The sequence below is a fragment of the Agelaius tricolor genome, unplaced genomic scaffold (assembly GCF_023055355.1).
Source record: "Agelaius tricolor isolate 1412-34295 unplaced genomic scaffold, bAgeTri1.0.p SCAF_28, whole genome shotgun sequence".
In the NCBI taxonomy this organism is placed as follows: Eukaryota; Metazoa; Chordata; class Aves; order Passeriformes; family Icteridae; genus Agelaius; species Agelaius tricolor.
The window spans coordinates 6361604-6386468 of record NW_027269288.1 but is presented as its reverse complement, the minus strand read 5'-3'; the positions used below and the strand labels follow the sequence as shown (position 1 = coordinate 6386468).

The 24865-nt window shown below is 43.0% G+C and overlaps 1 protein-coding gene across 3 annotated transcripts in view; it reads left to right on the top strand.

Annotated features, from left to right (window-relative positions):
- Positions 1-24865, top strand: part of PRDM16 (PR/SET domain 16) — a 308987-nt gene that overhangs the window by 117229 nt on the left and 166893 nt on the right. The window lies entirely within an intron of this gene.

Below are 24865 nucleotides of genomic sequence, written 5' to 3'. Positions count from 1 at the left end.
GCTCACAGTTCTATCCCATTATCCAATATATAAATCCTTCTCTCTCCCCCAGTGGCCATCCCGACATCCCATCCCCTGCTGCCATGGGAGCTGCTGGCTCTTGCCTGGGGCAGTGGGGGCAGAGGGGTTTCCCGGCAGGATTTTATTGTAGGATAGGTGAAGTTTATCCCAAAAAGTGGGAGCTGAATTTTCCCTCATTTTTCCCCTGGGTGAAGGGAAAAATGAGGGAAAATTTGAACGGGATGAACGGAGTCCCTTGCCCCGTTTTCTCCATCAACCACTACTGGGGTGAACCGGTTCCCAAAAATCCTGGAGGATTTACAGGGTGGGAAGCAGCTGAGGGCTGGAACTGTAAGGTTTTCCCAGGAGAAGGCACCAGTGCAGTGACAGAACCCTGTTTTCTCAGAAACAGAGGTCAGAAAAGGCAGGCTGAAGCATCAACACTTTTAATTTTCTCTGATTATATTTGCACTCTTGATTGTGAAGTCAAAAATCAGTGAGACCTGGTGAAGCCCAGAGAAGCAGGTCCAAATGTTTTTGTTTTGTTTACTTTTTCAATGCGTCTGAAGTGCAGGAAACAGCAAAAACCTCCTGTTTTAACAACAAAACTCAGTTGTGTTTTGTTGCTGTGCAGTAGGAAGTGTCTGAAGAGCTAAAATCAGAGTTTGGTTGAATGACTGAGTGGAGAGTTTCCTTTTCCTTCTATCCTAGAGCAGGGAAAGGTGGGTAATTCAGCTGAGTTTTGATCCCCTCTCTCCCCTCCAATGACATTCCTCAGAAATTCCTCTTGGTGTTGGTTTCTATTGTGAATATCATTGCACGATATTTGATTGGTAGTACTGTCTGAGCTTCCAAAAGTGAGGGTTTTGGGGGGAAAAATCCCTTTTATTTCACTGGTCTGGTTCAGGGGGGCTGTAGGTGTGAGGAGCTCGAGATTCCTGAGGAAGGTATTGTCTCTGAAAATAAGGATAATTTCTCTCTAGGAATATGCCTTATTAATTATTTGTAGGCTGCAATGTGAAAGATGAATCCTCTTTTTTTTTTCACCTAATTATAGATAGGTGGCATTTGTTGTTTCAATGCATATTTTTGTTTGTTATTTTGTTTAGAGGCTGATTTTTAGGAACAAACTGCAATCCTCATTGGCTGGCAGGAGTGGAACGGTGCAAACCTTTTTTCTCTGACCTTGGCAAAACATTGTCCTTGTGTTCATAATTCTGATAAAAGTTGCTGTTTGCACTCATGACTTTCAGAAAGGTTCCTCACATCCCCACTGTTCTGGGTGCTCTGATAGGAGCTGCATTTATCAATTCCCGTTGACTTTGTGATACTGTTTGTTTTTGTGGTGTAATTGAGCAAACTTTCCCTCTCTGGGCACTTCTCCTCTTCCAGCAGCGTTCCTTTGTGCCCTGCTGGGGCAGGGACATTTCACACCTCAAAGGAAGGGCTTTGTCCTCCCTCAGGTGTCCCCAAACCCACCCCAACACTCCTCGCAGACACCTCTTGAATTTTCCCATTCCCCAGAGCGTTTGAGGACATTTCAGGGCTCTGTTTCCAGAAATTCCTTCAGAATTTCATTTGGGAGCAACATGCATGAATCCCTTCATGTGCTGGACAGGAATTCATGGAATAAGCTCTGTCTGCTCAGCTCTACCTGATGGCAGATTGGGAAATGGGAATTTGGGATGTTCTGGGCAGCCCTACCTGATGGCAAATTGGGAATTTGGGATGTTCTGGGCAGCTCTACCTGATGGCAAATTGGGAATTTGGAATTTGGGATGTTCTAGGCAGCTCTGCCTGATGGCAAATTGGAAATTGGGAATTGGGAATTTGGGATGTTCTAAGCAGCTCTACCTAATGGCAGATTAGGAAATGGGAACTTGGGATGTGTTTGCATCCTCTGCTCCTAAAATTGAGCAGGCAGGAAATGAGCAATGACTGGAAAAAAGAGAAAGGGAGGAGATTTTTGTCACCCAGTAACTTGCTGGCTTTTGCTTCCATGTGCTGTTTCTTTCAGTGGTGATAAGCTCAACACATCTGAAATTTGTAGGATCACAAGGAAGATTCCTTCTGCAGTTTAACACTGGGGTTTTTGGTCAGTATTTCTCTGGGATTTGTAGTTTTGGCATGCAATGACTTGTGGGTTGAATGCTGGTGTAAGATTGCCACAGAACTCCTTGTTATGGCCAATTAGAATGTATTCCATTTGAATTGCCTCTCATGTTAGAAATTTATTTCAAGAATGATCCCCGTTCTTCACACCCAACCTCTTCTCTATTCATATTTCCCAATTCATTTCCTGTAGTTTATAGCCTTGATAATTCCACTTTTGTGCACACCTCACTCCCCAAACTCTGAAAACTTGGTTTTTGTATTTGTTTGTTTGTTTTTAGGAGTCATCAGCTCCTTAATTTGAACACTGCTTCTGCCTTTGGCACAAGAAGTCCTTGCCCTTCATCACAGGAAATTTAGTGTCAGGCTTTGACTAAACTGGGAGTTCACTGGAAGTGGAATTGGCTATAAAGTGGTCATTCCTCAGCACCATCTCAGTATTGCTAGAAAAAGCTGATTTTGTTGTCGTACAGGATGTGCTTCATAATTAATGTCTGTTCCTTCTGATTTCTGCATTAAAAAAGAAAAATCAAGTGGCATTTTGGGGGTTGGAAAATGTGTTATTTAGGGCTTTGATGTGAGAGAGGATCTTTCTCTTCTGCCCAAGGATTACCACTGCAGAAAGAGCTTTCTCTTTTCAAACTCCAGTAAGGAAAGATTTGTGAAAATAAAAAAAGGCAGCAAATTGTACCTCAAAGTCCTCAGGAAATTCAGTTTGTGTTTGTTTCCATCTGAACTCCTCGCAGGTGTAACTTGGTGTTAGTTGCCAAAATTTCCAGTTTCACTCATAAATAGCCCAAAACATCCGTGGCAATGCAGAATGCTGTGTTTTATCTGCCATACCTTGAAAAAAACCTGCATAATTATCTTTATTATTGGTGTTTTTCCTTTCGGGCAGAGAGGAGGGCTGGGTGCTGATGGTTTGAGCACGTGTCCTGCCTTATCTGCAGCACAGCCTCTTATCTGACCTCCTGCTTTGCTTTGTGGGATATGTTTTTTAAAAAAAAATATCCTTTGGATTAAACCACACCTATCATTCAAGGGCTTTTTTGGACACGGGATGGCAGCGAGTGATTCACTCCCATCTCATAAAAATAAATAAGATGTGTCAACCCTGGCCCCCAGCCCCTCCCAGGGATGATTCAGTGCAGGACCTGTTGGATGCTTTCCCTCATTCCCTGACACTGCTGATGGTGTCATTTCACCTTTTTCTTTTTTCTCTTGTGTGTGTGTGTGTGTGTGGCTTAAAAGACGCCACCTAAAAGCCCTGTGATTATTGAGTGTGACCTGATTGCATTTCTCCCGCTCCCATTGCCCTCCTGCCCGCTGACACCGAGCACAGCACTGCCAGCACCCTGAATAAATCAGGGCATTTTTGTGCTTTATGGCCTCTGGGAGCTGAGGAAAATGAAAATAAAATAATTGCATAATGATTTCCATCGCTTTGGATAAATAATGGTATTTATCATGGCGCTGTTAATTTTCCTAATTGAGAGGAGAATGGGGATCTCATCCTGGGGGGAGATTTAGCACCTGCATTGTTGGGGTCATGATTTTAGCTCAGTTTGCTTCACAGGATTAACACTACTGATAAATGCAGTTTGTTTTAATTTATATTTAAATGCAGTTTGTTTTAATTTATATTTTAATTTATATTTTGAGAGAGGTTATTTGCTGAAGCACAAAGGCTTCTCTCAGCTGAGGTGTCAGAGCCAGGCTGCTCCTTTACATGGAAAAATTAAATGTTTTTATTTCCTGTTTCAGGGGGGAAAGGTAGAGCCTTGTGTCCCATGGAAGACAAATAACTGGGGAAAAAATAGGAGCCAGCAGCTGAGGATGCAGCAGAGCTCTGGCTCCATGTCTGGGCCAGGGAAAACTGCTGGGTTTTGAACACACTTTGAAGTGTCACTGACTCACAGCACTCCAACCTCCCAATTCCTGCAAAATTTAAATTTTTAGCAGTTTGTTGGTTTTTTTTAATTTTCTCTGCTTTTTAGAAATATTTCCAAGTGCCAAGGGAAATTTACTTTTTGTGACTGGACTTAAATGCTGGGAGGAGAATTATACTGCATTTCCTTGAATGCAATAAATATTAAAAATATTTAAATATTTTTAATATCTTCAAAATTGAAACACATTTCAAAATTATCTTTAAAATATTAAAAACAGGCCTTCAACCACTTCATGAGCTGTGATGGTTTTGTCATGGTTTTGTCAGATCACCCAGGGATTCCTTCATTTCCCTTTAAAAGCTGATCCAGCTGAAGCGCTGAGTTCTTGTCCATCTTGCCTTTAGCCAGAGATGCTGAGAGGAGTCCTTTAAATGAGCAAAGAAATCCCCAAAGTTCCTCGTGTCCCCTGGGCTCTCACCTGGGAGGATGTGATGACATTTCCTGCTCCTTTTCCTGCCCTGATTCATTCATTTTCCCCTCCTCTGCTTTTCCTTTGGCCTGGGGAGTGATGTTGCTGCAGCAGCTTCTCTCCCTTGGGGAAAAGGAGTTCCTGAATTGCTCTTTTCCACCCCTCATCCTGCTCTTGCAGGGAAATTGCTGGGGAATTCTGTGCAATTCAACATCTCCCATGCAATGCTGGTGTTCTCCCAGAGCTGCTCCTTAGGAAGGGGATGGAACTGAGCAAGCAAAGCTGAGCAACCTCCTCTAGCCTAAAAAAATCTCATAGAAATTTTAAATATTTAAAATCATTAGAATTATTTACAATCTTTACAATATTTAGAGGTCAGGGACTTGTTTTTCTTCCTTGAGATTATTCTTTTTTTTTCACTTAAGCTCTGAGTTTTGGTCCAAAGCAAAAGTTTCTCTGCAGTTTTATAGTCACATGTATAAAAACTGTAACTGGGGATGCTCTTAGCAACTATTGAGGGCAGTCTCAGGGTGCTCTGGCATTCTGTTCTCTTCATGAACCCAGAGATTCTTTCGTTTTCAGAGCGATTCCAATTTCCCAGATCACCAGGCTGGAATCAGTCTGAAAATGAAAGAATCTCTGGGGTCATGAAGACAACAGAGTGCCAGAGCACCCTGAGACTGCCCTCAATAGTTGCTAAGGGTTAGAATTTTTATACATGGGAATATAAAACTGCAAAGAAACTTTTGCTTTGGACCAAAACTTAGAGATTAAGTGAAATAAAAATTAATCTGAAGGAAGAAAAATAAATCCTTGACCTCTAAATACTGTAAAGTTTTATTTTTATTCTATTAGTTTTAATTATTTTAAATATTTAGATTTTTAAATGGGATTTTTGGGCTGAGGAGATTGCTCAGCTTTGTACATGCTCAGTTCCATCCCCTTCCTAAGGAGCAGCTCTGGTAGAGCACCAATATTTTTATTTTCCCTGCAGGATCTGGGCTTTGTTCTGGTGTCAGGGGACACCACGAGGAAGGGGAAGGGTCAGATCCAGGTGCTGGCAATTGTTGGGCTGCTTCCTATGACTGGAATTAAAACCATGCCAGGAGGAGCAAGGACTGGCTTGGGGTTGAGAGGAGGAAGCTGATGGAATCACAAACCCCATTTTCTACAGCTCCACCTTTTGGGGGGGTTTAATTTAATAATTTCTGCATAGAAGTGAAGAATGCACCTTATGGCATCTAAGCGAAACAACTGAAATTTGTCCCATTTTTTGACATTTCCCCAAATGCTTCAGTGCCAGGGTTAAGAGAAGTGCTCCAATTCTTTTTTAGGCCCAAGAATGCCAAGACAAGTTGCTCTATCTTAGGCATTGGCTAAAACATGGGTATATAAGGAATTAAGGGAAAGAAAGAAGAGACAGGGGAAGGGAATGACTAAGAATACCTCCTGATATTTCTTCTTTATTTCCATAAGGGGTAATAACTCATGAGCAATCCGGCAGAGGGCACTTTCTTTAAATAGAACATTCTGATTCACAAGCAGAAAAAGGAAATAAATATTTTCCTTTCGTCTTTGAGAGCCATCCCTGAATACCAGCTCCTGAAGCAATATTTTATCAGCCACACGTTCAAAAAGGAGAAAGAAAAAGAAAAATCCCATGAACAGCTCAGTGGTGACCACAGTGGTTTCAAAAATCGCTTTTGCATTGTCAAAAGCCCTGCAGAATTCAGGGCACTGGAATTTTTAACCTGCAGAGAAACCCAACCTGGGTTTTGTCCTCTCCCAGCAAAGTCTGGCTCTGGAGCCTGGAACACAGTGGGGTTTTGTAAAGGAGATGATCAATAAAGGAAACCATAAATACACATGGGCTCTGAAAGAGGCAGCACCCTGGGGACTCTCTCAGAGGCACTTTGGGAAGGTGGGAGCGATGCTAAGTGACTCATTTTGGGGTTTGCAGGCTGCTGGTACCAGGCATTCAGGAGGTTTTTTGGGAATCAGCCTCATGCTCCTCACTGCTCAGGAGATTTCTGTGGGACTGGGGCACTGAGGACTCCAAAGTGAGGTCCAGGGATGTGCTCAGGGTCATCAAACCCTTCAGTAAACCCCATCTGAGATCCTGGTCAATCCTAAAGTCTTAAAATTCTAAATTCCATCTCTTTGCCTCAATCTGTGCAATGCAAGAAGTACCAACAGGGAATTTTCCCAAGTAAAATGTTGTGTGAATTACTTTGCCCAGCACAAAAAGTTATTCAAGAAAACAGAGTTTTTCACTGAGGAGTGTTCTCACCCAGTGTCCTGCTCCTGCTCTCTCCTTGCTGGGGTTCATTTTGGCTGCTCTTGGCCACGTGGTGCTGGGGAAATGAATCCCTGCATGTCCTGGAAGCGATGCCCGGACCATGAGGGGTTCAGCCCTGACCTTTCAGAGCCACCTCTGTGGCTGGTGTGTGTGGGGGTTCCAGTTGTGGGTTTATCTGGGTCTGCATTGAAGGCACTTAGACAGTGGTTCATGTTCACACTCAGGTGTTTGTTATTTCTTATCAGTAAAACAGTCTCACTGCTGGGAGTTCTGCAGCTTTTCATTAGAAGGCACAAAATGGCCAACAATCTCTTGTTCCAAGGGCTTTTAAAACTAAACTGTCCAATTAAGAGCTGACACCTGGATTATTTTCCCTTTTATAACCCAATAACTGATCCCAATGCAGACTTTTCTGCCCAATTACAAAATGCCACCCAAACCCATGAAGAAGAAGGAAGAAGAAGAAACCCAGGACAACACCCTGTGCCCTCCATCTTGCTTCCATCCACAACATACTAAAAACCCCAAAACCTCAATTTCTCACCAGGTGACACACCTACACTGCTCTCTATAATCTGTTTCACACTTTTGTGGGTTCCAGTCTATCTTAAATCTGGGAAACTTTCTCCATGAATGAGGGTCAGAGTCAGTGCTGCCCTGGCAGTCAGGGCAGCCCAGAGCAGACACAGAAATATTCCCAGTGCTCTGGGTTTCCACAGGTCTATTTTATAACCTGTCTGCTCCAGGTTCAGCCCCTCCATGGCAGGATAGCACTGAGACCTTTCCCTCAGCACACACAAGAGCTTTTTCCTCCCTCTGGCTCTGCTCAGGCAGAGTGTGCTCCTTCCCTTTGGGACAGCGCCCTGCTTTAATCGTACATCTCATTGTGCCATCCCTGCTCCATCCTGCTCAAAAATACCTCCAGCTCACCCCTGTCCCCCACCTCCCTTTTCCCATTTAGATCTCCCTGAAGCCCATTCTCCCTTATCAGCACAGTAATTTCGTGAGCAGAGCTTGGATTTCTGCCGTTTAGGCCCCGGCCATTGTCTGTCGCAGCTGCAGTCAAGATAAACCCTCACCCAGAACAAAGTTGGAATGACCTTTTACAAGCAGAATCTGCCTTGTTTCCCTCCAGACTAATTTATCAGCCTTCATTTCAGCCTAGTCTCTCTCAGCAGAGGCCTGAAAGAACATTACAGAGAGCATGAATGAACAGGGGGATTAAGATGCTTGGCTAGTCCCTCTTTTTCATCAGACACCTTCTGGATTTGCTGGGATGTAAGCTGTAAATGACCGTAAGTGCTGAACTGCCTTCAACTTGGAGCAAGGGGAAGGGAAGAGGAAGGGGGGGGAGCCACCACAGCCAAATGTTTGGAAAAGAAGAGTGATGTGAGGAGCTGGATAAAGCTCCTGTCTCAGAGGCAGAGGGCAGCAGGACTGAGCAGTGTCCCCAGTCCTTTCCTAGGGCTCCCTGTCTGTCCTCAGATGGGCTCAGCTCCCTCAGAACTGGCAAATTTAAATCCAATTTATTGGTTCAAAGCAAGTTTTAAATACTGGGCTACATCCAAAGGGTTTTGGTGCAGCAGAGCAGCAAAACTTTTATTTTGAGTGTGATTTTAACACCACAAGAGGGGAAATTTTTTTGAAGTGAACTTGACAAATGTCAAAGATTCCAACAGCAAAGCCATGATTCTCCTGTAGCTGACAACAGCCACAGTCTAAAGGAATTGCTGTGAGGAGGGGAATAAATATTTGTCTCTTGAAGGAGAGGAGAGTTGACAGCTGTAGTTGGGGTGAATTTCCTGGCAGCTTTAGTGGGACTGGATAATTCCACCCCTAAACACCACAAAATATCAGATTCTGCTTTCCCGCTTACACCTTTCAGCTTCCTTCATCTTTTATGTAACGAAGGAAAAGGTTATTTAACAACTTGGAAACTTTACTGTTAAATCACAGCCTGCTCAGTTGAGTGGGGGAAATCCTTGTCCATCAAACTCAGATCATGGTGTTTCATCCCTTGGAGTAAATAAAAAGTTTTTGCAGGGGGAGAATTTGGTGCAAACCCAGGTATTTTGGTTGTTGCTGGGGCTGTGGTGGCGCCTTGTGCCCTGGTGGAACTGCAGGGCCCAGCCAGGGAGCAGAAACATCCCCATCTAAAACGAGCAGAGCTTGCATCTCCAGCATTTTATTTGGATTTTTTTTGGTGTATCAGAACATTTTGGAATGTTTCCAAACATTCCAAATGCTTCCAAACATTCTTCTGGAAAGCAAGGAAGGGGCTACAGGTGGGGGTGTGGCAGCAGTAAGTGCAAATGTGCTGTGAGAAATGAGAAATGGGTGTTTGCACTCTCAGGTGATGCTGAACATCAGCCACAGGGTGCTTATAAATGGGTGCAGATAGAAGATCAACATTTTGGAATTATTTTAAGGTTTTTCAATATTTTAAACAGTTACACCTGTATAGTAAAAAATTGTGTACCTATATAATAAAACAGCGTATCTAATTTTTAGGTATTTTAAGGAGTTACAGCTGAATAGTATAAAATTGTGTAATATATAAAAGGCTATACCTAATTTTAGGTATTTTAAGGAGTTCACTGGACCAGCCTGGCATTTGGGCCTATGGGACCATACATACCAATAAATCCTACAATAATAATTATAATGATTGGTATTTTCCTTATAATAATATTTATTTTTTTCCAATAATTGGTATTTTCCTTTCTGAGCAATAACCCCCCTCCATCCCCAGTTCAGTGCCCCACCCCCTGCACTGGTGTTGCTGGTGCAAATCCCATTTTCAACCCTGCAGTATTTTTGTGGATTTTAGATCCAGGCCGACGTTCTCAGTGTAAATTCTCTTCTCGCCTGTGGTTTGTTACAAGGGTTTGTTGTTGCTGGTGGAAATTTCAGATTTGGGAATTTGAGCCAAAGTGACTCCTTTCCCTGTCTTTTCCTGTTTTCCAAAGTCACCTCATTTTGCAAAGGGGGTGTGTTGTGTGTGTGAAATAAATCAGTGTAAATTTACTGCTCACTATAAATTGTAATTGGCAAGAGTTGGGATATAGCAAATCCAGAATGGGAATGATAAAATACTGATACTGTATCCTTTAATTTATTACCTGTATTATCCACACTCTGTGTTTTCCACTTGGTTCTCTCTCCTTCACCAGTTGTGTTTTCACTAGACTGGCATTTTCCTCCTCTGATGAATTAACTGTCAATTGAAGTTAGTGAGATAAATCAAAACAAATGGACACACTGCTCCATATTGACTTTCTCACTGCTTGATTCCCAGCCCCACTTTCTGAGCACGGGGCTGTTGTTATGCTCACTTGCTTCTAAGCAAATGTACAAGAAAAGGAGGAATTGGTGGAGTTTTGTGTTTAATAGCCAGTAATTACATTTTTCTCTGTCTTTGTTTTATCTGGGATCTTGTCAATGATGAGATCCAGGCCATTTACCAAGGAAGGAGGCACTTGGCATAGTGGGAGAGAGGGAAATGTTAATGGATTTCAGGAAGCAAACATGAAAGTTCAGATCTTCTAAAATGTGGTCTTAATCTACATAAGGAAGGGGTTTTTGGGATAGCCATAAGGGTTTAGGTGAAGAGGGGAACACTTTTTATCAGCAGGGGTGATGTACAGGCCTTCACTGTTAGAGAGACAAGGCTCCAGCCTGAATCCAGATTTATTAACATTTCTGTGGGAATTCTGGGTGTAAAATGTTGTTGGGTAGGGGACTCCAAGGTGTTGAAGCCTTGGCTTTATCAACAAATGGCAGAACAATTTCTGGCTGGTTTGTTCTGTTGGTGCAAATGTGATCAGGCACCCAAATGATTGGGCTCATCTCTGTTCCTGATCAGACAAAACTGAAAATTATAAATATATAAAAATATATATAAATGTATAAAAATTTATAAGGTAATCAGTGAAAGAGGTGTGTAATGTGGATCAAGGTTTCTTTCTTGCAGACATGGCAAAACTTTCAGAGTGAGGCCCACAGGCCCAGAGGCCCACAGGCCCAGAGGCCCACAGGCCCAGAGGCCCAGAGGCCCACAGGCCTTCCCTCTGCTGCCACCAAAGTTGGAGCTGTGAGATAAAATATTCAATTAATTATTTTTAAAGAAGGAGAACACAAATCCATGCCTGTGTCTCCAGCAGTGCCATCTGTGTGTGGATCAAACCCCAGGCACACCTCTGGCTGAGCTGGCTCCTCTGCCAGGGTTCAGTGCTCAGAACAAGCACACGCCTGTCACAGAGCAAATTCTTTTGTTATTTGTTTACTTCTACCTTTAACATCTGTTCCTTAACACTCAGCTTTGAAAAGAGCTGGAGATCAAGCAGGGTTTTCTTTCAGGGCTCTCACCCCCATCCTGGGTCGTGTCTTCCTGAGTAACCTTCAGCAAAATAAATTTAACACCTTCTCACCTGGAAGGGATCTCCTGCACTTTAATTCAAGAAATAAAAGGTTAAAAAAAAAAAATAGTCTGTGCAGAGGAATGGATGGTGGAAAGGGGTAAAGCCTCTCAGCAGTAGGTTAATTGGAGAGTGGAATACCAGTGTAGATGGGAGCACATAGTTTCCTTGGACAATGTGCTAAAGAACTGGGAGCTGGGAAGGACCAGCTGGGATTGTTAGTGAATTAGCTGAAGTCAGAAACTGCTGAATGGAGCAAAGAAGTAAAGGGGAAATGAAGGTTAGGGTATAATTCAGTCTAAATTAGGTGGGCCATTCACAATGCATAAAAGGGCTCTGAGCTTCCTTTCTTGGGGAAAATGGGGAGGAAAGCTCACTTTTATTTGGATGTGTGTTGAGTGGTTGATTTTAAGAATGTGCATACCTAGAGCCTACTTTTTGGGGAGTGCATTATCCCACATGAGTTTGGAGGAAGCATTGAAAATGCCATGAGCCTGAAAGACAACAGATTTAGCAAGAAAGCCTCGGGACCCTTGTGCTGCAGGAGAATTTCATTTAATCCCTGATGGGCTGAAACAAATCCTCTTCATTGCTTCTACCTCTGCTTGTTACTCACAGTGAGCACTGTACCTGGTCACCTCCCAGGTGCTTGGAATCCACCCTGCCCCTGGCCCTCCTCTCTGTGAAATTTGTGATTTATCACAGATCCTGTGCTTTTAATCGTGGCCGAGTTTTGTTTCCAAGTGGTTGTCCCATGGGGAGGGATGTGGCAGGCAGCACATGGTCTTGGAGACTGAGTTTGTTCTACAGAAATCTAGGGAAAAAGAGGCAATTGCATGAATTTAATACACAAATATTGAATTGAAATGCCTCCATGGAGCAGGAGGCCTTGAGCCTTCCAGTGGTGTCTGGGCTCCATTGAATTCTAATTTTGAAGAGTTTTGCTGCTTCCCTTTGGGTGTTGTCTCTGTAGACCTTCAAATCCATTTGCCACAAATTTGCTTAGCATCCCTCAGAGGTGCATCATCCATTTGATGACAAAAAAAAAATCACAATTTTTTCAATTTTTTAGGTATTTCAGAACTTGCAGCCTTTCTTTGGTCTGAGGGTTGTCTGTGAGTGCAAAGTGATTTTAACTTGGACTTAAGTGATGTGGTTGTGGCTGAGCAGAGCCTGCCAAAGGTCTGGGCCCTTCATCTCCACTGAGAGAAAATCCAAATTTTCTGGTTTACAACCCTGGGGTGTGCTCTCTGTTTTCTGAATGAGCTTTCAGAGCTGTTGTGATAACAAGATAAGATAAGAAGAATAGAAGAAATAAGAATTACAAATATATAATATTTATATATAGAATAATAAGAATTAAAGAATTATATATATTGTATTATATATATTAAAGATTATAGAATTATAAGAATTACAAATACATAATATTTCTCTATCTTATATAAATTATAAGAAATAAGATAAAGTCCACCTCACTGTGGTTTTCTCAGACATAAAATGCTTAATAAGGAATAGAGAGCATTGATTTTATCAGGATATAATTCCAGAAGTACTGGGGCTGGAGGTGGAACTTTTTCCCCCCTCTTGCTGAACCTTCCAGAGCCTGGACTCACTCCTGTGTTCACTCCAAAGGCTTATGTCAAGCCCAGTCAATTTAAATGAGATTCAGAACTGGAGCAGCAATAAGTGTTCAATCAAAGTATTTGATAAATCACTTAAACAATCTCGCAGATTGCAAATTCTGTAAATGCAAGTTCTGCACTTATTCAAAACTAGTGAATGTGACAGGGCTAAGAGACAGCAAAGTCAAAACAGCAGGAAGAAAAACTCAGATTCTTTGATGAGATTAAAATACCAGCAATTGCAGTGGCAGGCAGGTAGGGCTGTGCTGCTCGTGGAGCCCCTGCTCCAGCTTTTCCAAGGAGAATATACAGATGGGATAAAGAAGAGAAGGCTGATTTGATGATTGCAGCATAATTTTACCTTTACTTCAGGGTATGTGTGTTTTCCTTAACGTCTTGAATGGCCTAATTTAGCTGGTCAGGAAAGTTTTCTCTCTTATTAAACAGAATGACAAGTGACTGTAAAAGTAGGAGAAGGGAAATCTCAACAAAGCCCAGATTGCTCTGAATGCTCAACAATTTTTCTTCAGTTACTCAGACAGGGGCATGAGCTTCCTCAGGTGGAATTTATTCTGGTGAGTGTCTCCACAGAAAAGCTGAAAACAAAGTGTTGAAACAAGCTCCTGGAGTTGGCTTTCCCCTGGCTTGCCACCCACTGCAGGATTAAATACCAAACAGGTATTTAATGATTATTTTTATGCTATGATTTTTATTGTGCTGAAGAAAGATGGAAGAAATTAAAGATTTTTTTTTTCTGAGTTGCTTCCAGACTAAAACCTTGTGTTTTATCTATTGAATTTTTTCCTGGTTATTAATGAAGGAATTTTAGGAGATTTTTCTGGGAGAGGAATAACTCATTGTCAGCACCAACATGAAGCATGATTTAAAATAAGTTTTCATGGAAGAAAGAGGAAAAAATGGGATCATTTTTGGCTGTAGCCAGTGTTGAAGTTCAGCATTTTAGTTTTAAAAAGCCATGGTTGGTTTTGTGTGAGCAGTTCAATGTTCCCTCATCATCTTTGTCCTCATTCCCGATATCAGGGGGGTTTTAATGAGGATCCAGGTGCCAAATTTTGTATATTGTACATTTTGCTTGCTCCCACCATTACTGTACTCCCAATCCTCAGAAATCAGGGGGGGTTGATCACTTTTAGCTGAAATTACAGTAGAAACCTGCAATCTGGGCTGGTCTCCTCTCAGGCATTTATTCCAAGGACAGGAGCAAGGGACTGATCCCTTTGTCTCCTTTTCTCCACCTGTTTTACTGCAAATGAGAATTGGCTTTAATTGGGGCTGAAAACAAGAATTCTGACAGCTCAAACATTTATTTTCAGCCAGCACAAGGCCTTGTTCAGGGGAGTTTTTAAGGACTTTGGAGATGTTGAAGGAAAATTATGTAGGAATCCCAGTATATAGGAGTTACATGGGTAACGTGTTGTCCAGCTGTGAAGTTGGACAGATTTTCATTATTCTGATTTAAATCCATAAATATCTGCAGAAATAGACACACAGACTTAAACTTCCAACCCAAAAAAAACCTAAATGGTTCCTAGAGGCCTTTGCATCCCTTCTGTGTGATTTCCTGTTCTCTGGGAATGCTTCAGGCAGTTCTCTAAGTTAAGCAAGTTTTAAAAGCCACTCAAATACAAATTAGTTTTTTTATAAATTAGGAAAGATCTGTGCCCTTTCTGTATCTACTGAAAAAACATTACTGAAGCTGCACTAAAATCCACTTTACACGTGGATATAATTGTCAAAAAACTTTTGAAACTAAGCCTTTAACTTGAAACTAATTTTCTGCCCTCCAAAAAGGTAATTTTAAAGTTTTGCTAGCAGCCCTTCTTTCCTTTAACTTGAAACTCATTTTCTGCCCTCCAAAAAGTTAATTTTAAAGCTTTTCTAGCAGCCCTTCTTTCTCCCATAAAATATTTATGTTCAACACACTGAGCACATATTAATTAACGGGAGCAATGAGGAGGATTCATCCGAAACTCCCCGCGATGCGTACGAGGCAGAGTTATTTTTAAAAACTTGATTTTCTTGCTGGCAGTGCCTTTATTTTGTGCTGTGGCCATGGTTCTGGAGGGGCTGAGCTCTGGGGGTGTGTGTGAGCGTGTGTGTGCACACGGCTGTTGTTCCTTTCTTCTCCAAATGCTTCACCACAGTAGGCGAAATGGATGAAACACAGAAAAAAGAGAGACAATAAATAGTTTCCTAACCTGGCTTGGAGAATGGAGAAAGTTCGTTAGATTTATTAATCCTCATTTTCCTTTGGACTGTCAGGCTTGGAGTGACAGTAAAAAAGCTTGTGACGACTTTGGCTAATTTGCACTCCATTCACTTTCTCATGAAAACCCATCAGGATGACTGAAGAACTGCTCTGCAATTGACCTTATTCAATGGCAGAGTGATATACTGGGAAACAGGCCAGTTTTTACAATGCCCAAAAGAGCAAATTGGACGGAATCTTTGTTCCTCTCTTTTTTCCCCTTTCCTTTTTATGCCAGTCTTGCTCTAGTTAAGCTCTCTCATTTGTTCCAGCAGTAGCTCTAGGGCTCAGGTCACCCTCTGGGGCTGCCATTGCAGGTGATCACTGGGCTGCTTGTCTTGGATGCAAAGAGGAGGGAGAAAGGGGAAGAGGCTGCTCAGAGAAAAAGTCTGAGATCTCGTTCTCAGCCAGATGTTGGGGGACAGGGCGTTGCTTTTGCCTCTGCACCCAGAAATCCCAAACAGGTTGTGTGAGCCCAAGGCCGGAGCGGGGTTTTTGTGGTGCTCTTTGGGTGAGGGATTAAAGCTGGTGGTGCTCAGGGCAGAGGGGAGACAGGGAGCAGATTCTGTGCTCATCAGGGAGACTTTTCTGTGCTCCTTTTATATTCACACACAGCAGAGCCAGGATCTTTCACTCTGGGAAAATGAGACAGGGTTGGAGTGGCCAGAGGCTGGTGGGGAGAGATCCCACACAGGGGGTAGGGACAACTGTCCCCTCAAACCAACATTTAATGTTTTATGCAAAAGAGAGCAGCCCTGAATGAGGGTCTGAGTGGGATTAGCACATGAACAGTCCATGGGCTGGCAGATATCGAATTTATCTGGGGCGCTGCAGAGAGGCAGAACAATTTGAATTTGAGTCTGAGAACGGGCTGGTTTGGGGGGGTTCTCTCTCTCTCCTCCTGGTTGAAATTTCTGAAAGCCCAGCTTCGTTTCCAGGTTTCATCAAAAGTGGGTTTTGTGAATATTTCTGACCAGAGGATCATAGTGATGTTTTAATATCAGCAATTCCAACCTGTACCCTGGGTTCTGTCTTTACTGGGCTCCCAAACTTGCTGTAATTCCCTGCCAGCACAGCTGTGGTGGTTCCCCTGCTCCTGACACCTCACACAGGGCAGTGTGAAGCTTTCAGGTGGCTTTTGAGCACTTTGGGGACCTGTCAGAGCCAGCAGCTTTGATCTTTCTCTGCAGAGGGCAGGTCCTGCCAGCCATACCTCAGGGTTCCTGGCTCAGGGCTCCTCAGGTGCACCTTGCAGGACCAGAAGCAGCACAAACCGTGCCCCCCATGCTGGAAAGGGAAATGTGGCTCACCCTGTGTGGCCCAGAGCTTCACCCCTGCAAACCAGCAGCAGGGAAGACCCACAGTCAGTCCTGGAGCAGGGTGGGAAAGACCCAAAAGGGTTTTAAGGGACCATAAAACTCATCTCATTCCGTGGGCAGGGACAGGTTCCACTACCCCAGGGTGCTCCAAGCCCCATCCAACCTGGCTTTGGACACTTCCAGGGATGGGGACCAGCCACCACTTCAATGTTCCAGCACCTCACCACCCTGACAGGGGAGATTTTCTTCCTCATCTCTAATCCAAACTCACTCTCTGTCAGTTTGAAGCCATCCCCCCTTCTCCTGTCACTACATGTTGTTGTAAAAAGTTTCTCTCCATCTTCTTCTGGGTTACTGCAGGAACTGGATCCTAAAGGATGACACTCACTTGTTACTGTTCTTCCTTCTGGGTTTTTCTGGTTTTCAGCAAACTTTTTTGTTGTTTAATACAACAAAATGTATTAAAGAGTACAGTAAGTACTCTTTAAGTAAAGTAAAGAGAACCTGGTGGCTTTGTTAAACCCAAACCACCCAGCAAGGAGCACATTGCTCCTCTACAACTTCACCAACTGATTAAGCTCATTTTGGGCCTCTACTTCTGAATGGACAAGGTGGGTTTTTAAAAAAAGTCAGTTAAGAACCACACCAAACTTTCAACTTTCCTGAAACACCTCTGGTTTATCAGTGTGCAAACTCTTTTCTGACCAGCATTGCTTCTTCTGACTTATTCACATGAGGAAATAAAAGCCATCCAACTGAAGGAACAGGACTTAGGGGACTTTTCTCTCTCCAATCCATCCCTCCCCTGCCTCCACAAGGATTTCAGGGCTCTTTCGGCACAGGGTTTTAGGCTCCTGCAGGAAAGTTGTAACCTCTGTGTGTTCATGTTTTGGAGTTAAACCAATGGAGTGGAGACTGAGGAACAAAGGGAGGAAGAGAGGAAGGTGTTACAAATGGCATTTTTGGGGCAAAATGAGAAAGGGTCACGTTGGCACAGCAGGTCTTGCTGTGCAGGATAACCCTGGGGAGGTGGGAGATGCTCCTGAAATGTCCCCATGACTGTGAGGGGACACTGTCCTGCTATAGAAGTGTCTCTGCCCCATCCCAGATCCCTGGCCCTGGGTGGGGTGACTTCCACTGTGCACGCACTGCCATCCTTCTGCTCCTCTCTGTCATCTCCTTGCCCTCCTCCTTCTGGTGCCCTCAGGTCCCTCCAATTTCCCCTTCTCTCTCTATCAAATTCTGCCCATGTCCGCACCCTCATTAATCAATGTCAAGTCACAGAGTGTACAACAAGGGCTGTATTCTTCCACTGCCCCCTCAGCCCTCATACATCCCATTGTTCCAAAAAACTGATTCAGATGGCAAGAAAACAGCCGATGCAGCACATAAAAGAGATGAGACAGAAATGAAAAGAATCAAGGAGGGGAAAAAGAAAAAAAAAAAAAGAAAAAAAAAAAAAAAAGAGGAGGCATTTTTTTCCCCTGAAACACTCGAATAAATACTCGGCAATGATAATTTAAATTATTCATACATTTATGAAAACATCCATTGAAAAGTGAAGTGTATGATGCTCTTTGTCTACTTTACTTGTCTCTTGTTTGTGATTAACCTTTACTGTAACTTGGGCTGGCAGTGCCACGATCACAAAGACCAGACTTTTCCTTCCATGGGAAAAAATGTTTCATCGGGTCCAAATGAAAAATTAAGTGGAGGTATTTAGTGCTGATGTGGCAATTTGGTGCAAAGCATTCAAGATGCAGAATTATCCATGTCTATAGCCCAAACACTGCCTAGTAAAAAAAAAAAAAAAAAAAAAAAATACAAACGAGACAAAGCCAGCTTTTAGCAGCGCGTTCCCTCGCAGGGGAGTTTGACATAAATTCTACTTCCAGTCCCATGACATCCCTCAGGAGCTGGAGGGCTCAACACCACAGAGAGTAAAGGGTTTGCTGCCACAAACGAGGAGAATCTGGGTGTGTAAGAACATGGACAAACACAGCCAGAAAAAAATGGAAATGAAAAAAAGCAGCTCAGTTATTTTAATTATGGCTCCCAAACTATGGAAGAGTTCCTAGACCAGCATTAATAATGTCATGGGGAAATGGGAGATATTTGGGACCTGACAGCCTGTGAAAGTCCAGAGGAAATTTATTTTGCCTCTAAGACAGACTTTTTTTTTTTTGCTCATACTTTGTGGTTATTGCTTTACTTTAAAAAAAAAAATCATTTTGTGGCAAGATCAGTAGTGGAATATTAAATGCCAATAGTGATAAACTATCTGAAATCAGAGAAATAATAATTTGAGAGGTTTTGGAAATTCAGCTCTGTGGGGATTGTATTTTTTGGTGTATCCCTGCCATTCTTCCAGGGGTTTTTTTGGTTTTTTTTTTTTCCAGAGAAACAGTCAAAGCAAAGCTTCTCCTCTAACATTTGTGTCGTGCTTGTAATTCATCAAATTTCGCTCCAACTTCCAAACCGGAGCGGTCTGGAGAATGTCAGATAATTTATAGATAATCATCCAAACATTTTTATTCTCAAGTGAACATATTTAGCCCTGCAAATATGCATTTATGCCTTTCCATAACTGGTTGATTACGTGGGAGGGGGAGCCATTGTCTGGCAGTCAAAGCCAAGGGATTTTCGGCAGAGCTCTCCTTGCTCTTCTGTTGACTCTGCAGTTGACTCCGTGTGTGACCTTGGACGTGTCACTTATCCTCTGAATGCTTCACTTCCTTCTGTAAATGGCTATAACAGTTTGGAGCACATGCAGGAAAGTGTGTCTGGAACTTAGGAAAGCGTTTGGAGATGTCACTCCTAAGAGGTGCTGGTGGGTCCTGGCAGCTGAGACAAATAGAGCTCTTCACTTCTTTATTAAAGCATCTTTGCGCCTCATTTCAGGGGTTTGATACTCATGCCTTTTTCAGTCGCTTTTGGAATTTGTTTGCTAATTTTTTTTGTAATTTTTCTACCTGGAATTTGTGTCCAAGGGGACTCTCAAAGTTTTTCATTGCATCTATCTTGTCTAGGGTTTACTGGGCTTGATTTTAATGCTGCCTCTGGATTTGTCCTTTGCTGAGGTGAAGTATTTGCCCTTGTTTCAGTAGAAAACATTTTTAGTAAATCCACTAATGGATAAATCTACTAAGAGAGGCTGTCAGCCATAGGATAGAGTATTTATATAGAAAGTGTGGTGGAAAACTGTGTATTAAAAGAAGGAAGGAGCTGGAGCAAAAGTCCTAAATCAAGCTGCTGGCAATACACTGTCTTGGTGTGTATTTCTTGCTAGGCTGTGATTCCTTCTTCTTGGAAATTATCCAGGATTTCCTGGCTCAGTGATCTGGGATACATTTCAATATACTGGATATATGGAGCAGTGGGCAGACTTCAAACAGGTCTGGGATTTTTTTTTTTAATTTTTTTTTTTTTTTTGAGGTGTGGAGAGACATCCAAAATAGTGGCTGCCTTTCTCAGCTGATTTGCATAAATCCTCCTTGCTGCTTCCAAGCCTTTCTGGAGTTCCTGAGCGAGCAGGAGGCACTAAATCCCTCCTTCCCTCCCATTCACACACAAACCAGATTGGCTTTGGGATCAGCCACCCAGGGGCAGAGCCCAGACAGGAATTTTTGCACCTTGGCCCTGCTCACCCCTTCATTAGTGAGTGAACGAAGGCATGGCCATGCAGAAATACAATGACACCTCTTGGGAGCTGTGGAAGGGTCATTCCTGCACACCCACACCCCAAAACCACACCCAAACCTCTCAGTTTGAGGCTTGGGATGGTGATGGTGAATTTGGGTTGGGTTCTTTCCCAGCACAAAACCATCCTGGGGTTTGATTGTCCGTGCCCAGGTACCGCTCTTTGCTGGGGTTTCTGGAGTGGGGCAATTTAAAATAGATCTATTTTAATATATATATGTAATAATTTTTAAATATCTAGCTTTGGTAATCGTTGCTATATCACTCATTCCTTCCATGGTTGTTCCAGCCCTGGCTGTGCCCCCTCCCACAGCCCCCAGCAGTCTTTGCCCATGGTGAATTTGGGTTGGGCTCTTCCCAGCACAAAAATCCTCCTGGGATTTGATTCCCATGTCCAGGTAACCCCAGCACTGCACTTTGCTGGGATTTCTAGATTGGTGGAATTTAAAATAGATCTACTTATATATCTATACATAATAATTTTAAATATCTAGCTTTGGGAATGGCTGCTCCGTCCCTCCAGCTGTCCCACCCTGGCCGTGCCCCCAGCACACTTTGCCCATAGAAGGTTTGGAGATGCCTCCTTGTGCTGCTCTCCCGCCTCCCACCCTCCCAGCCACCAAGGCTGGGCTCTGGGAAGGTGGCCAAATGCCACTGAGGACACTGGAGCAATAAATCATCCTCCTTCCAACATCTGCAAGGCCCCAAAGGCGAGCCCCTGGCCGATGATGATCTCGCCTCCCACCCCCTGCTTTTTATCCTGTCCCTGGCTGACAAAACACCTATTGTCACAGCCTGAGTGAAGAAGAGTCCTTTTTTCCTCACAAAGGCCCTCTGAAGCCAAGTTGTGAGCTGCCAGGGAAGATGCTGAGGGCTCGGCAGGGAGTCTATATCTCACTCTTTTGCTCTGTGGTTCATACTTTCTCTCTCTCTCACAGGGGTCACCCAAAGCCTTTCACTCCGGCTTCATATTCACATAAAGACATCAAGAAAAAGAAAAAAAACCACACCAGAAAGAATTATTAGGCATGGCTGTCAAATGCTTTATGGGGGGGTGGGGGGTGCAGGGGGGGAGAAGAACAGTAACTCTTTATGTGCTGGCATTGTTACAGGAGCTAATGTACCACTGGAGTGCCGTGCAGGAAGACATTACATGCCTCAGGAATTGCAGGGGCATTAGGCTAAAATATTGGATTTCAGCAAAAAGGGAGCTTGTTTTCGCTTCTAGTTTCTTATCTGGGTTTTCTAGATTCCAGGAGGCTCTTTCTTTCCTGATCCTGCTCTCTTGGAGGATTTTTGGGGGTTTTGCACATGAAGAATCTGTCCTGGCTGTTATTTGCATGCGGGGATTTAGGATTCAATAGATCAAGCTGCTCCCCGTCCATTTTTTTTTGGGTTTTTTTGCACGTGAAAGTTAAAAAATCACCTCACTGTCACCACCAAACCCTGTTAAAAAATCACCACACTGTCACCACCAAACCCTGCCCAAAGTATTGATATTTCCTGATGGAATGGGCAAAGCTGAATTAGCACAAAGCTGAAGGGACAGAAGGTCAGACACTCCCTGCCCTGAGCCCAGCACATCCCTAAAACAAATCCACAATTCCAGAATTGCCCGTTCCTGGCAGATTTAGAGCTGGAAAGCCTCCCTGGATCTGCTGCCCATCTCTCTGCACCACTCTCTGAGGGAACTTTGGGAGCTGTGAGCTGAAGGCTCAGCAAACAAATCTCCTGCCCGAGGTTCATCCAGATGCCACATCCCCGTGTGGGTTTTAACCCTTTGAAGTTGTGTCCCCTTTTCTCTGCTCGTTTTGAAGTGGGTGAGCACGGCTGGGCACGGCTTTAAGAAGATCCTGCTGCCTTAGAGAGGAAGATAAATTAAAAACTTTATTTAATCCTTTGGAAGGCTGAGACTGTAAAGTTAACAGTCAAGCAAGCTATTAAAATTTACAGTGCAAGGCATCAAAACAGAAGGAAAAGTGCACATGGATAAAGTTTAAAGCATCCTTATAAAAAGCCGGAAACCTAACACTGCATTCCTCCAAATTATTCCCTTAGCAAACATTTTTATTTCCAATTAGTAAAAGAAAAATTGCTAATTTGCTGCAGTTGGACAGGCCTGACGTCTCAATCTGCAAAGTGTCAGTGCTGTGAAAGGAAACGTTTCACACTGTGCTGGAGAGAGAGAGCAGCTCTAAAGAGGGTCAGGGCATCGGGCCCAGAAAGCAGATTGACTGGCCATAGTGCTAAATTACTCACACAAGACAGACATTGTCTGCAGTGCCAGCCCTGCACTCCTCACTCGCTCATTCTTTCCCTTTTTTAGTTTTTACTTGGTGCTTGTGGAGCAGCTGAGGGGGTGGCAGGAGGGGGCACGGAAGAGGAAGGGGAGGAAGGCAGAGCTCAGGGGGGGAAGCTGGGATCATCCTCGGCTTCCTCTGGAGAACACGGAGCCCTGAGAGGTGCATGGGGGGGTGGAACAGCCATGATCCCTCTGGGGTCATCTGGGGAACCACTGAGGCCCACAGAGATCAGCTGGGGAACCACTGAGACCCCAAATCCCTCTGAGATCAGCTGGGGAACCACTGAGGCCCACAGAGATCAGCTGGGGAACCACTGAGACCCCAAATCCCTCTGAGATCCTCTGGGGAACCCACTGAGGCCCACAGAGATCAGCTGGGGAACCACTGAGGCCCACAGAGATCATCTGGGGAACCACTGAGGCCCCAAATCCCTCTGTGACGATCTGGGGAACCACTGAGGCCCACAGAGATCATCTGGGGAACCACTGAGGCCCCAAATCCCTCTGTGACGATCTGGGGAACCACTGAGGCCCACAGAGATCAGCTGGGGAACCCACTGAGACCCCCAATTCCTCTGAGATCCTCTGGGGAACCACTGAGGCCCCAAATCCCTCTGTGATCATCTGGGGAACCACTGAGGCCCACAGAGATCATCTGGGGAGCCCACTGAGACCCCCAATCCCTCTGAGATCCTCTGGTGAGCCCACTGAGACTCCCTGAGATCATCTGGGGAACCACTGAGACCCCCAATCCCTCTGTGACAATAAAATAAAATAAAATAAAATAAAATAAAATAAAATAAAATAAAATAAAATAAAATAAAATATAGAATGAAATAATAAAAGGCAGGAGACCCCATAGGATGGAAGGCACTGATTTCCCTCCCTAGCCCACATCCCAGATGCAGGAAACAAATTCCAAGTGAGCCTCTGTGGTGAGCAGCTGCCAGAATGTGGCAGAATGTGGAACCCTGATTTCTGAAGGGTGACAATGCTCTGGAAGGCAAAGGAAAAATCTGTGGTTTTTGTTGTTGCTCCCTGTTTGTGACACCTGGGCCATGTTTATTTCATGGCCTCATCAAGAGCCCTTGAACCCAAGCACTGCTTTGAGAGGATTGAAATCCCTTGACCAGGATGTTGGCATTGACAGACATTGTTGGCATTGTTGGTATTTGAATTTAACTTGAATTTAACTATTATATGTATAAAATTATACTATTATAACATTTAACTGTTATATTTATAGTATTAACTATTATAATCTATAATATTAACTATTTATAGTTATTAACTATAATAACTTTATTAACTATTATAATTGTTGATATTATAAAGTTATTATAGTTAATAACTATAATATTTATATGCTAATATTATATATATTAGAATATTATAACTTTAGAATATTATAACTTTTATAATTGGTAATTTTATATATTTCTATATAATTAACTATATATAATATATATACTATATATTATATGTATTGTTACATATGTATAACTATATATATTAATTATTATAATTGTTAATTATATATATTACATGCATTATATATATTATATATTAGAATATTATAACTTTATAATATTAACTATTATAATTGATAAGTATATATAGTTGTGTATATAAAAAACTATATATATTAACTATTATTGTTCATTTTATATATATAATATATATTATATATTATCATAACTTTATAATATTAACTATTATAATTGTTAATATTATAAAGTTATTAACTATTATAATTGTTCTATTAATCAGGTATTTAAAAAACCCCAAACCAACAAGATAAGGATCAAGCCCACAAATCTCCCTGCTTTCTCAATTCCAACTTTCTTATCAGCTGTGACAACGTTTGTGACACTTTGAGCCCCTCCTGCTCTCATGGTGTGTGTTGTGAGGAGTGACGAGGGGGTGGAGCAGGGATATTGGGGGTGGGAAGGGAAAGCTTTGGATGCTGTTTGATCCCTTGGGATGGGCAGCACTTGGATGGTCTCGGGATCTCTGCTGCTCACAGGGACCCCAAGGTGTGTCACAAAGTCTCTTTCCCCAGCCTGGCAGTCGAAGGAGGAATCAGAACTATTCAGTTTTCATTCTCAAGGTTGTTTATTGTTTCTTATCTATAAAATTCTTTCTCCTGTCCAGCCAAGGTCTGCTCAGCAGGTCAGACAGAGGCACTCTGGTGTTATCTTTTTATACTAAAAACTACCTGTACAATATTTACAATTCCTTCCCCATACCCATCACCTGTGTTAGACACTCAGCTTCTACTCTAAACCAACCCAAAAGTGCCAACATCACAGCAGAAGATGGAGGCCAAGAAGAAGAAGGAGAAAGGCTGGACATGCCCAGATTCCTCCATCTTGCCCCCTGAACCCCCATTCTAAAAACCCCAAAAAATCTATTTTTTCACCCCATGATAAATTCACTATCATTCTACTTAAACTTTCTT